This window comes from Rhinoderma darwinii, assembly GCF_050947455.1.
Source record: "Rhinoderma darwinii isolate aRhiDar2 chromosome 3 unlocalized genomic scaffold, aRhiDar2.hap1 SUPER_3_unloc_6, whole genome shotgun sequence".
Classification (NCBI taxonomy): domain Eukaryota; kingdom Metazoa; phylum Chordata; class Amphibia; order Anura; family Rhinodermatidae; genus Rhinoderma; species Rhinoderma darwinii.
This window is the reverse complement of record NW_027461749.1, coordinates 934,381-946,057: the sequence shown is the minus strand read 5'-3', so window position 1 is coordinate 946,057 and position 11,677 is coordinate 934,381.

Here is an 11,677-nt window from a genome sequence, read left to right as displayed (position 1 = left end):
AGGTATATTTAGGCATGTTGGGGGTTGTAGTGCTGTAGTTCTGTTATCTTGGCAGTGTCCGGTGGTATATTTAGGCATGTTGGGGGTTGTAGTGCTGTAGTTCTGTTATCTTGGCCGTGTCCGTAGGTATATTTAGGCATGTTGGGGGTTGTAGTGCTGTTATCTTGGCAGTGTCCGGGGGTATATTTCGGCATGTTGGGGGTTGTAGTTCTGTTATCTTGGCAGTGTCCGGTGGTATATTTAGGCATGTTGGGGGTTGTAGTGCTGTAGTTTTGTTATCTTGGCCGTGTCTGGAGGTATATTTAGGCATGTTGGGGGTTGTAGTGCTGTAGTTCTGTTATCTTGGCAGTGTCTGGAGGTATATTTAGGCATGTTGGGGGTTGTAGTGCTGTAGTTCTGTTATCTTGGCAGTGTCCGGAGGTATATTTCGGCATGTTGGGGGTTGTAGTGCTGTAGTTCTTTTATCTTGGTCGTGTCCGGGGGTATATTTCGGCATGTTGGGGGTTGTAGTGCTGTAGTTCTGTTATCTTGGTCATGTCCGGGGGTATATTTCGGCATGTTGGGGGTTGTAGTGCTGTAGTTCTTTTATCTTGGTCGTGTCCGGGGGTATATTTAGGCATGTTGGGGGTTGTAGTGCTGTAGTTCTGTTATCTTGGCAGTGTCCGGAGGTATATTTAGGCATGTTGGGGGTTGTAGTGCTGTAGTTCTGTTATCTTGGCCGTGTCCGGAGGTATATTTCGGCATGTTGGGGGTTGTAGTGCTGTAGTTCTGTTATCTTGGTCGTGTCCGGAGGTATATTTCGGCATGTTGGGGGTTGTAGTGCTGTAGTTCTGTTATCTTGGCCGTGTCCGGAGGTATATTTCGGCATGTTGGGGGTTGTAGTGCTGTAGTTCTGTTATCTTGGCAGTGTCCGGAGGTATATTTCGGCATGTTGGGGGTTGTAGTGCTGTAGTTCTGTTATCTTGGCCGTGTCCGGAGGTATATTTCGACATGTTGGGGGTTGTAGTGCTGTAGTTCTGTTATCTTGGCAGTGTCCGGAGGTATATTTCGGCATGTTGGGGGTTGTAGTGCTGTAGTTCTGTTATCTTGGCAGTGTCCGGAGGTATATTTAGGCATGTTGGGGGTTGTAGTGCTGTAGTTCTGTTATCTTGGCAGTATCCGGGGGTATATTTAGGCATGTTGGGGGTTGTAGTGCTGTAGTTCTGTTATCTTGGCAGTGTCCGGAGGTATATTTCGGCATGTTGGGGGTTGTAGTGCTGTAGTTCTGTTATCTTGGTCGTGTCCGGAGGTATATTTAGGCATGTTGGGGGTTGTAGTTCTGTTATCTTGGCAGTGTCCGGAGGTATATTTCGGCATGTTGGGGGTTGTAGTGCTGTAGTTCTGTTATCTTAGCAGTGTCCGGAAGTATATTTCGGCATGTTGGGGGTTGTAGTTCTGTTATCTTGGCAGTGTCCGGGGGTATATTTAGGCATGTTGGGGGTTGTAGTGCTGTAGTTCTGTTATCTTGGCAGTGTCCGATGGTATATTTAGGCATGTTGGGGGTTGTAGTGCTGTAGTTCTGTTATCTTGGCCGTGTCTGGAGGTATATTTAGGCATGTTGGGGGTTGTAGTGCTGTAGTTCTGCTATCTTGGCAGTGTCTGGAGGTATATTTAGGCATGTTGGGGGTTGTAGTGCTGTAGTTCTGTTATCTTGGCAGTGTCTGGAGGTATATTTAGGCATGTTGGGGGTTGTAGTGCTGTAGTTCTGTTATCTTGACAGTGTCCGGGGGTATATTTAGGCATGTTGGGGGTTGTAGTGCTGTAGTTCTGTTATCTTGGCAGTGTCCGGAGGTATATTTAGGCATGTTGGGGGTTGTAGTTCTGTTATCTTGGCAGTGTCCGGAGGTATATTTAGGCATGTTGGGGGTTGTAGTGTTGTAGTTCTGTTATCTTGACAGTGTCCGGGGGTATATTTAGGCATGTTGGGGGTTGTAGTGCTGTAGTTCTGTTATCTTGGCAGTGTCCGGAGGTATATTTAGGCATGTTGGGGGTTGTAGTGCTGTAGTTCTGTTATCTTGGCAGTGTCCGGTGGTATATTTAGGCATGTTGGGGGTTGTAGTGCTGTAGTTCTGTTATCTTGGCAGTGTCTGGAGGTATATTTCGGCATGTTGGGGGTTGTAGTGCTGTAGTTCTGTTATCTTGGCAGTGTCCGGTGGTATATTTAGGCATGTTGGGGGTTGTAGTGCTGTAGTTCTGTTATCTTGGCCGTGTCCGTAGGTATATTTAGGCATGTTGGGGGTTGTAGTGCTGTTATCTTGGCAGTGTCCGGGGGTATATTTCGGCATGTTGGGGGTTGTAGTTCTGTTATCTTGGCAGTGTCCGGTGGTATATTTAGGCATGTTGGGGGTTGTAGTGCTGTAGTTTTGTTATCTTGGCCGTGTCTGGAGGTATATTTAGGCATGTTGGGGGTTGTAGTGCTGTAGTTCTGTTATCTTGGCAGTGTCTGGAGGTATATTTAGGCATGTTGGGGGTTGTAGTGCTGTAGTTCTGTTATCTTGGCAGTGTCCGGAGGTATATTTCGGCATGTTGGGGGTTGTAGTGCTGTAGTTCTGTTATCTTGGCAGTGTCCGGGGGTATATTTAGGCATGTTGGGGGTTGTAGTGCTGTAGTTCTGTTATCTTGGCCGTGTCCTGAGGTATGTTTAGGCATGTTGGGGGTTGTAGTGCTGTAGTTCTGTTATCTTGGCAGTGTCCGGAGGTATATTTAGGCATGTTGGGGGTTGTAGTGCTGTAGTTCTGTTATCTTGGCCGTGTCCGGAGGTATATTTCGGCATGTTGGGGGTTGTAGTGCTGTAGTTCTGTTATCTTGGTCGTGTCCGGAGGTATATTTCGGCATGTTGGGGGTTGAAGTGCTGTAGTTCTGTTATCTTGGCCGTGTCCGGAGGTATATTTCGGCATGTTGGGGGTTGTAGTGCTGTAGTTCTGTTATCTTGGCAGTGTCCGGAGGCATATTTCGGCATGTTGGGGGTTGTAGTGCTGTAGTTCTGTTATCTTGGCAGTGTCCGGAGGTATATTTCGGCATGTTGGGGGTTGTAGTGCTGTAGTTCTGTTATCTTGGCAGTGTCCGGTGGTATATTTAGGCATGTTGGGGGTTGTAGTGTTGTAGTTCTGTTATCTTGGCAGTGTCCGGAGGTATATTTAGGCATGTTGGGGGTTGTAGTGCTGTAGTTCTGTTATCTTGGCCGTGTCCGGAGGTATATTTAGGCATGTTGGGGGTTGTAGTGCTGTAGTTCTGTTATCTTGGCAGTGTCCGGGGGTATATTTAGGCATGTTGGGGGTTGTAGTTCTGTTATCTTGGCCGTGTCCGGAGGTATATTTCGGCATGTTGGGGGTTGTAGTGCTGTAGTTGTTATCTTGGTCGTGTCAGGGGGTATATTTAGGCATGTTGGGGGTTGTAGTTCTGTTATCTTGGCAGTGTCCGGGGGTATATTTAGGCATGTTGGGGGTTGTAGTGCTGTAGTTCTGTTATCTTGGCAGTGTCTGGAGGTATATTTGGGCATGTTGGGGGTTGTAGTGCTGTAGTTCTGTTATCTTGCCAGTGTCCGGAGGTATATTTAGGCATGTTGGGGGTTGTAGTTCTGTTATCTTGGCAGTGTCCGGAGGTATATTTAGGCATGTTGGGGGTTGTAGTGCTGTAGTTCTGTTATCTTGGCAGTGTCCGGTAGTATATTTAGGCATGTTGGGGGTTGTAGTGCTGTTATCTTGGCTGTGTCCAGGGGTATATTTAGGCATGTTGGGGGTTGTAGTGCTGTAGTTCTGTTATCTTGGCAGTGTCTGGAGGTATATTTAGGCATGTTGGGGGTTGTAGTGCTGTAGTTCTGTTATCTTGGCCGTGTCCGGAGGTATATTTGGGCATGTTGGGGGTTGTAGTGCTGTAGTTCTGTTATCTTGCCAGTGTCCGGAGGTATATTTAGGCATGTTGGGGGTTGTAGTTCTGTTATCTTGGCAGTGTCCGGAGGTATATTTAGGCATGTTGGGGGTTGTAGTGCTGTAGTTCTGTTATCTTGGCAGTGTCCGGTAGTATATTTAGGCATGTTGGGGGTTGTAGTGCTGTTATCTTGGCTGTGTCCAGGGGTATATTTAGGCATGTTGGGGGTTGTAGTGCTGTAGTTCTGTTATCTTGGCAGTGTCCGGTAGTATATTTAGGCATGTTGGGGGTTGTAGTGCTGTTATCTTGGCTGTGTCCAGGGGTATATTTAGGCATGTTGGGGGTTGTAGTGCTGTAGTTCTGTTATCTTGGCAGTGTCCGGAGGTATATTTAGGCATGTTGGGGGTTGTAGTGCTGTAGTTCTCTTATCTTGGCAGTGTCCGGTGGTATATTTAGGCATGTTGGGGGTTGTAGTGCTGTAGTTCTGTTATCTTGGCCGTGTCCGGAGGTATATTTCGGCATGTTGGGGGTTGTAGTGCTGTAGTTCTGTTATCTTGGTCGTGTCCGGTGGTATATTTAGGCATGTTGGGGGTTGTAGTGCTGTAGTTCTGTTATCTTGGCAGTGTCCGGAGGTATATTTAGGCATGTTGGGGGTTGTAGTGCTGTAGTTCTGTTATCTTGGTCGTGTCCGGGGGTATATTTAGGCATGTTGGGGGTTGTAGTGCTGTAGTTCTGTTATCTTGGCAGTGTCCGGAGGTATATTTAGGCATGTTGGGGGTTGTAGTGCTGTAGTTCTGTTATCTTGGCAGTGTCCGGAGGTATATTTAGGCATGTTGGGGGTTGTAGTGCTGTAGTTCTGTTATCTTGGCAGTGTCCGGAGGTATATTTAGGCATGTTGGGGGTTGTAGTGCTGTAGTTCTGTTATCTTGGCAGTGTCCGGAGGTATATTTAGGCATGTTGGGGGTTGTAGTGCTGTAGTTCTGTTATCTTGGCAGTGTCCGGGAATATATTTAGGCATGTTGGGGGTTGTAGTGCTGTAGTTCTGTTATCTTGGCAGTGTCCGGAGGTATATTTAGGCATGTTGGGGGTTGTAGTTCTGTTATCTTAGCCGTGTCCGGAGGTATATTTAGGCACATTGGGGGTTGTAGTGCTGTAGTTCTGTTATCTTGGCCGTGTCCGGAGGTATATTTCGGCATGTTGGGGGTTGTAGTGCTGTAGTTCTGTTATCTTGGCAGTGTCCGGTGGTATATTTAGGCATGTTGGGGGTTGTAGTGCTGTAGTTCTGTTATCTTGGCAGTGTCCGGGGGTATATTTAGGCATGTTGGGGGTTGTAGTGCTGTAGTTCTGTTATCTTGGCAGTGTCCGGGGGTATATTTCGGCATGTTGGGGGTTGTAGTGCTGTATTTCTGTTATCTTGGCAGTGTCCGGAGGTATATTTCGGCATGTTGGGGGTTGTAGTGCTGTAGTTCTGTTATCTTGGCAGTGTCCGGAGGTATATTTCGGCATGTTGGGGGTTGTAGTGCTGTAGTTCTGTTATCTTGGTCGTGTCCGGAGGTATATTTAGGCATGTTGGGGGTTGTAGTTCTGTTATCTTGGCAGTGTCCGGAGGTATATTTCGGCATGTTGGGGGTTGTAGTGCTGTAGTTCTGTTATCTTAGCAGTGTCCGGAAGTATATTTCGGCATGTTGGGGGTTGTAGTTCTGTTATCTTGGCAGTGTCCGGGGGTATATTTAGGCATGTTGGGGGTTGTAGTGCTGTAGTTCTGTTATCTTGGCAGTGTCCGGAGGTATATTTAGGCATGTTGGGGGTTGTAGTTTTGTTATCTTGGCCGTGTCCGGAGGTATATTTAGGCATGTTGGGGGTTGTAGTTTTGTTATCTTGGCCGTGTCCGGAGGTATATTTAGGCATGTTGGGGGTTGTAGTTCTGTTATCTTGGTCGTGTCCGGGGGTATATTTAGGCATGTTGGGGGTTGTAGTGCTGTAGTTCTGTTATCTTGGCAGTGTCCGGAGGTATATTTCGGCATGTTGGGGGTTGCAGTGCTGTAGTTCTCTTATATTGGCTGTGTCCGGAGGTATATTTAGGCATGTTGGGGGTTGTAGTGCTGTAGTTCTGTTATCTTGGCAGTGTCCGATGGTATATTTAGGCATGTTGGGGGTTGTAGTGCTGTAGTTCTGTTATCTTGGCCGTGTCTGGAGGTATATTTAGGCATGTTGGGGGTTGTAGTGCTGTAGTTCTGCTATCTTGGCAGTGTCTGGAGGTATATTTAGGCATGTTGGGGGTTGTAGTGCTGTAGTTCTGTTATCTTGGCAGTGTCTGGAGGTATATTTAGGCATGTTGGGGGTTGTAGTGCTGTAGTTCTGTTATCTCGACAGTGTCCGGGGGTATATTTAGGCATGTTGGGGGTTGTAGTGCTGTAGTTCTGTTATCTTGGCAGTGTCCGGAGGTATATTTAGGCATGTTGGGGGTTGTAGTTCTGTTATCTTGGCAGTGTCCGGAGGTATATTTAGGCATGTTGGGGGTTGTAGTGTTGTAGTTCTGTTATCTTGACAGTGTCCGGGGGTATATTTAGGCATGTTGGGGGTTGTAGTGCTGTAGTTCTGTTATCTTGACAGTGTCCGGGGGTATATCTAGGCATGTTGGGGGTTGTAGTGCTGTAGTTCTGTTATCTTGGTAGTGTCCGGAGGTATATTTAGGCATGTTGGGGGTTGTAGTGCTGTAGTTCTGTTATCTTGGCAGTGTCCGGTGGTATATTTAGGCATGTTGGGGGTTGTAGTGCTGTAGTTCTGTTATCTTGGCCGTGTCCGTAGGTATATTTAGGCATGTTGGGGGTTGTAGTGCTGTTATCTTGGCAGTGTCCGGGGGTATATTTCGGCATGTTGGGGGTTGTAGTTCTGTTATCTTGGCAGTGTCCGGTGGTATATTTAGGCATGTTGGGGGTTGTAGTGCTGTAGTTTTGTTATCTTGGCCGTGTCTGGAGGTATATTTAGGCATGTTGGGGGTTGTAGTGCTGTAGTTCTGTTATCTTGGCAGTGTCTGGAGGTATATTTAGGCATGTTGGGGGTTGTAGTGCTGTAGTTCTGTTATCTTGGCAGTGTCCGGAGGTATATTTCGGCATGTTGGGGGTTGTAGTGCTGTAGTTCTTTTATCTTGGTCGTGTCCGGGGGTATATTTCGGCATGTTGGGGGTTGTAGTGCTGTAGTTCTGTTATCTTGGTCATGTCCGGGGGTATATTTCGGCATGTTGGGGGTTGTAGTGCTGTAGTTCTTTTATCTTGGTCGTGTCCGGGGGTATATTTAGGCATGTTGGGGGTTGTAGTGCTGTAGTTCTGTTATCTTGGCAGTGTCCGGAGGTATATTTAGGCATGTTGGGGGTTGTAGTGCTGTAGTTCTGTTATCTTGGCCGTGTCCGGAGGTATATTTCGGCATGTTGGGGGTTGTAGTGCTGTAGTTCTGTTATCTTGGTCGTGTCCGGAGGTATATTTCGGCATGTTGGGGGTTGTAGTGCTGTAGTTCTGTTATCTTGGCCGTGTCCGGAGGTATATTTCGGCATGTTGGGGGTTGTAGTGCTGTAGTTCTGTTATCTTGGCAGTGTCCGGAGGTATATTTCGGCATGTTGGGGGTTGTAGTGCTGTAGTTCTGTTATCTTGGCCGTGTCCGGAGGTATATTTCGACATGTTGGGGGTTGTAGTGCTGTAGTTCTGTTATCTTGGCAGTGTCCGGAGGTATATTTCGGCATGTTGGGGGTTGTAGTGCTGTAGTTCTGTTATCTTGGCAGTGTCCGGAGGTATATTTAGGCATGTTGGGGGTTGTAGTGCTGTAGTTCTGTTATCTTGGCAGTATCCGGGGGTATATTTAGGCATGTTGGGGGTTGTAGTGCTGTAGTTCTGTTATCTTGGCAGTGTCCGGAGGTATATTTCGGCATGTTGGGGGTTGTAGTGCTGTAGTTCTGTTATCTTGGTCGTGTCCGGAGGTATATTTAGGCATGTTGGGGGTTGTAGTTCTGTTATCTTGGCAGTGTCCGGAGGTATATTTCGGCATGTTGGGGGTTGTAGTGCTGTAGTTCTGTTATCTTAGCAGTGTCCGGAAGTATATTTCGGCATGTTGGGGGTTGTAGTTCTGTTATCTTGGCAGTGTCCGGGGGTATATTTAGGCATGTTGGGGGTTGTAGTGCTGTAGTTCTGTTATCTTGGCAGTGTCCGATGGTATATTTAGGCATGTTGGGGGTTGTAGTGCTGTAGTTCTGTTATCTTGGCCGTGTCTGGAGGTATATTTAGGCATGTTGGGGGTTGTAGTGCTGTAGTTCTGCTATCTTGGCAGTGTCTGGAGGTATATTTAGGCATGTTGGGGGTTGTAGTGCTGTAGTTCTGTTATCTTGGCAGTGTCTGGAGGTATATTTAGGCATGTTGGGGGTTGTAGTGCTGTAGTTCTGTTATCTTGACAGTGTCCGGGGGTATATTTAGGCATGTTGGGGGTTGTAGTGCTGTAGTTCTGTTATCTTGGCAGTGTCCGGAGGTATATTTAGGCATGTTGGGGGTTGTAGTTCTGTTATCTTGGCAGTGTCCGGAGGTATATTTAGGCATGTTGGGGGTTGTAGTGTTGTAGTTCTGTTATCTTGACAGTGTCCGGGGGTATATTTAGGCATGTTGGGGGTTGTAGTGCTGTAGTTCTGTTATCTTGGCAGTGTCCGGAGGTATATTTAGGCATGTTGGGGGTTGTAGTGCTGTAGTTCTGTTATCTTGGCAGTGTCCGGTGGTATATTTAGGCATGTTGGGGGTTGTAGTGCTGTAGTTCTGTTATCTTGGCAGTGTCTGGAGGTATATTTCGGCATGTTGGGGGTTGTAGTGCTGTAGTTCTGTTATCTTGGCAGTGTCCGGTGGTATATTTAGGCATGTTGGGGGTTGTAGTGCTGTAGTTCTGTTATCTTGGCCGTGTCCGTAGGTATATTTAGGCATGTTGGGGGTTGTAGTGCTGTTATCTTGGCAGTGTCCGGGGGTATATTTCGGCATGTTGGGGGTTGTAGTTCTGTTATCTTGGCAGTGTCCGGTGGTATATTTAGGCATGTTGGGGGTTGTAGTGCTGTAGTTTTGTTATCTTGGCCGTGTCTGGAGGTATATTTAGGCATGTTGGGGGTTGTAGTGCTGTAGTTCTGTTATCTTGGCAGTGTCTGGAGGTATATTTAGGCATGTTGGGGGTTGTAGTGCTGTAGTTCTGTTATCTTGGCAGTGTCCGGAGGTATATTTCGGCATGTTGGGGGTTGTAGTGCTGTAGTTCTGTTATCTTGGCAGTGTCCGGGGGTATATTTAGGCATGTTGGGGGTTGTAGTGCTGTAGTTCTGTTATCTTGGCCGTGTCCTGAGGTATGTTTAGGCATGTTGGGGGTTGTAGTGCTGTAGTTCTGTTATCTTGGCAGTGTCCGGAGGTATATTTAGGCATGTTGGGGGTTGTAGTGCTGTAGTTCTGTTATCTTGGCCGTGTCCGGAGGTATATTTCGGCATGTTGGGGGTTGTAGTGCTGTAGTTCTGTTATCTTGGTCGTGTCCGGAGGTATATTTCGGCATGTTGGGGGTTGAAGTGCTGTAGTTCTGTTATCTTGGCCGTGTCCGGAGGTATATTTCGGCATGTTGGGGGTTGTAGTGCTGTAGTTCTGTTATCTTGGCAGTGTCCGGAGGCATATTTCGGCATGTTGGGGGTTGTAGTGCTGTAGTTCTGTTATCTTGGCAGTGTCCGGAGGTATATTTCGGCATGTTGGGGGTTGTAGTGCTGTAGTTCTGTTATCTTGGCAGTGTCCGGTGGTATATTTAGGCATGTTGGGGGTTGTAGTGTTGTAGTTCTGTTATCTTGGCAGTGTCTGGAGGTATATTTAGGCATGTTGGGGGTTGTAGTGCTGTAGTTCTGTTATCTTGGCAGTGTCCGGTAGTATATTTAGGCATGTTGGGGGTTGTAGTGCTGTTATCTTGGCTGTGTCCAGGGGTATATTTAGGCATGTTGGGGGTTGTAGTGCTGTAGTTCTGTTATCTTGGCAGTGTCCGGTAGTATATTTAGGCATGTTGGGGGTTGTAGTGCTGTTATCTTGGCTGTGTCCAGGGGTATATTTAGGCATGTTGGGGGTTGTAGTGCTGTAGTTCTGTTATCTTGGCAGTGTCCGGAGGTATATTTAGGCATGTTGGGGGTTGTAGTGCTGTAGTTCTCTTATCTTGGCAGTGTCCGGTGGTATATTTAGGCATGTTGGGGGTTGTAGTGCTGTAGTTCTGTTATCTTGGCCGTGTCCGGAGGTATATTTCGGCATGTTGGGGGTTGTAGTGCTGTAGTTCTGTTATCTTGGTCGTGTCCGGTGGTATATTTAGGCATGTTGGGGGTTGTAGTGCTGTAGTTCTGTTATCTTGGCAGTGTCCGGAGGTATATTTAGGCATGTTGGGGGTTGTAGTGCTGTAGTTCTGTTATCTTGGTCGTGTCCGGGGGTATATTTAGGCATGTTGGGGGTTGTAGTGCTGTAGTTCTGTTATCTTGGCAGTGTCCGGAGGTATATTTAGGCATGTTGGGGGTTGTAGTGCTGTAGTTCTGTTATCTTGGCAGTGTCCGGAGGTATATTTAGGCATGTTGGGGGTTGTAGTGCTGTAGTTCTGTTATCTTGGCAGTGTCCGGAGGTATATTTAGGCATGTTGGGGGTTGTAGTGCTGTAGTTCTGTTATCTTGGCAGTGTCCGGAGGTATATTTAGGCATGTTGGGGGTTGTAGTGCTGTAGTTCTGTTATCTTGGCAGTGTCCGGGAATATATTTAGGCATGTTGGGGGTTGTAGTGCTGTAGTTCTGTTATCTTGGCAGTGTCCGGAGGTATATTTAGGCATGTTGGGGGTTGTAGTTCTGTTATCTTAGCCGTGTCCGGAGGTATATTTAGGCACATTGGGGGTTGTAGTGCTGTAGTTCTGTTATCTTGGCCGTGTCCGGAGGTATATTTCGGCATGTTGGGGGTTGTAGTGCTGTAGTTCTGTTATCTTGGCAGTGTCCGGTGGTATATTTAGGCATGTTGGGGGTTGTAGTGCTGTAGTTCTGTTATCTTGGCAGTGTCCGGGGGTATATTTAGGCATGTTGGGGGTTGTAGTGCTGTAGTTCTGTTATCTTGGCAGTGTCCGGGGGTATATTTCGGCATGTTGGGGGTTGTAGTGCTGTATTTCTGTTATCTTGGCAGTGTCCGGAGGTATATTTCGGCATGTTGGGGGTTGTAGTGCTGTAGTTCTGTTATCTTGGCAGTGTCCGGAGGTATATTTCGGCATGTTGGGGGTTGTAGTGCTGTAGTTCTGTTATCTTGGTCGTGTCCGGAGGTATATTTAGGCATGTTGGGGGTTGTAGTTCTGTTATCTTGGCAGTGTCCGGAGGTATATTTCGGCATGTTGGGGGTTGTAGTGCTGTAGTTCTGTTATCTTAGCAGTGTCCGGAAGTATATTTCGGCATGTTGGGGGTTGTAGTTCTGTTATCTTGGCAGTGTCCGGGGGTATATTTAGGCATGTTGGGGGTTGTAGTGCTGTAGTTCTGTTATCTTGGCAGTGTCCGGAGGTATATTTAGGCATGTTGGGGGTTGTAGTTTTGTTATCTTGGCCGTGTCCGGAGGTATATTTAGGCATGTTGGGGGTTGTAGTTTTGTTATCTTGGCCGTGTCCGGAGGTATATTTAGGCATGTTGGGGGTTGTAGTTCTGTTATCTTGGTCGTGTCCGGGGGTATATTTAGGCATGTTGGGGGTTGTAGTGCTGTAGTTCTGTTATCTTGGCAGTGTCCGGA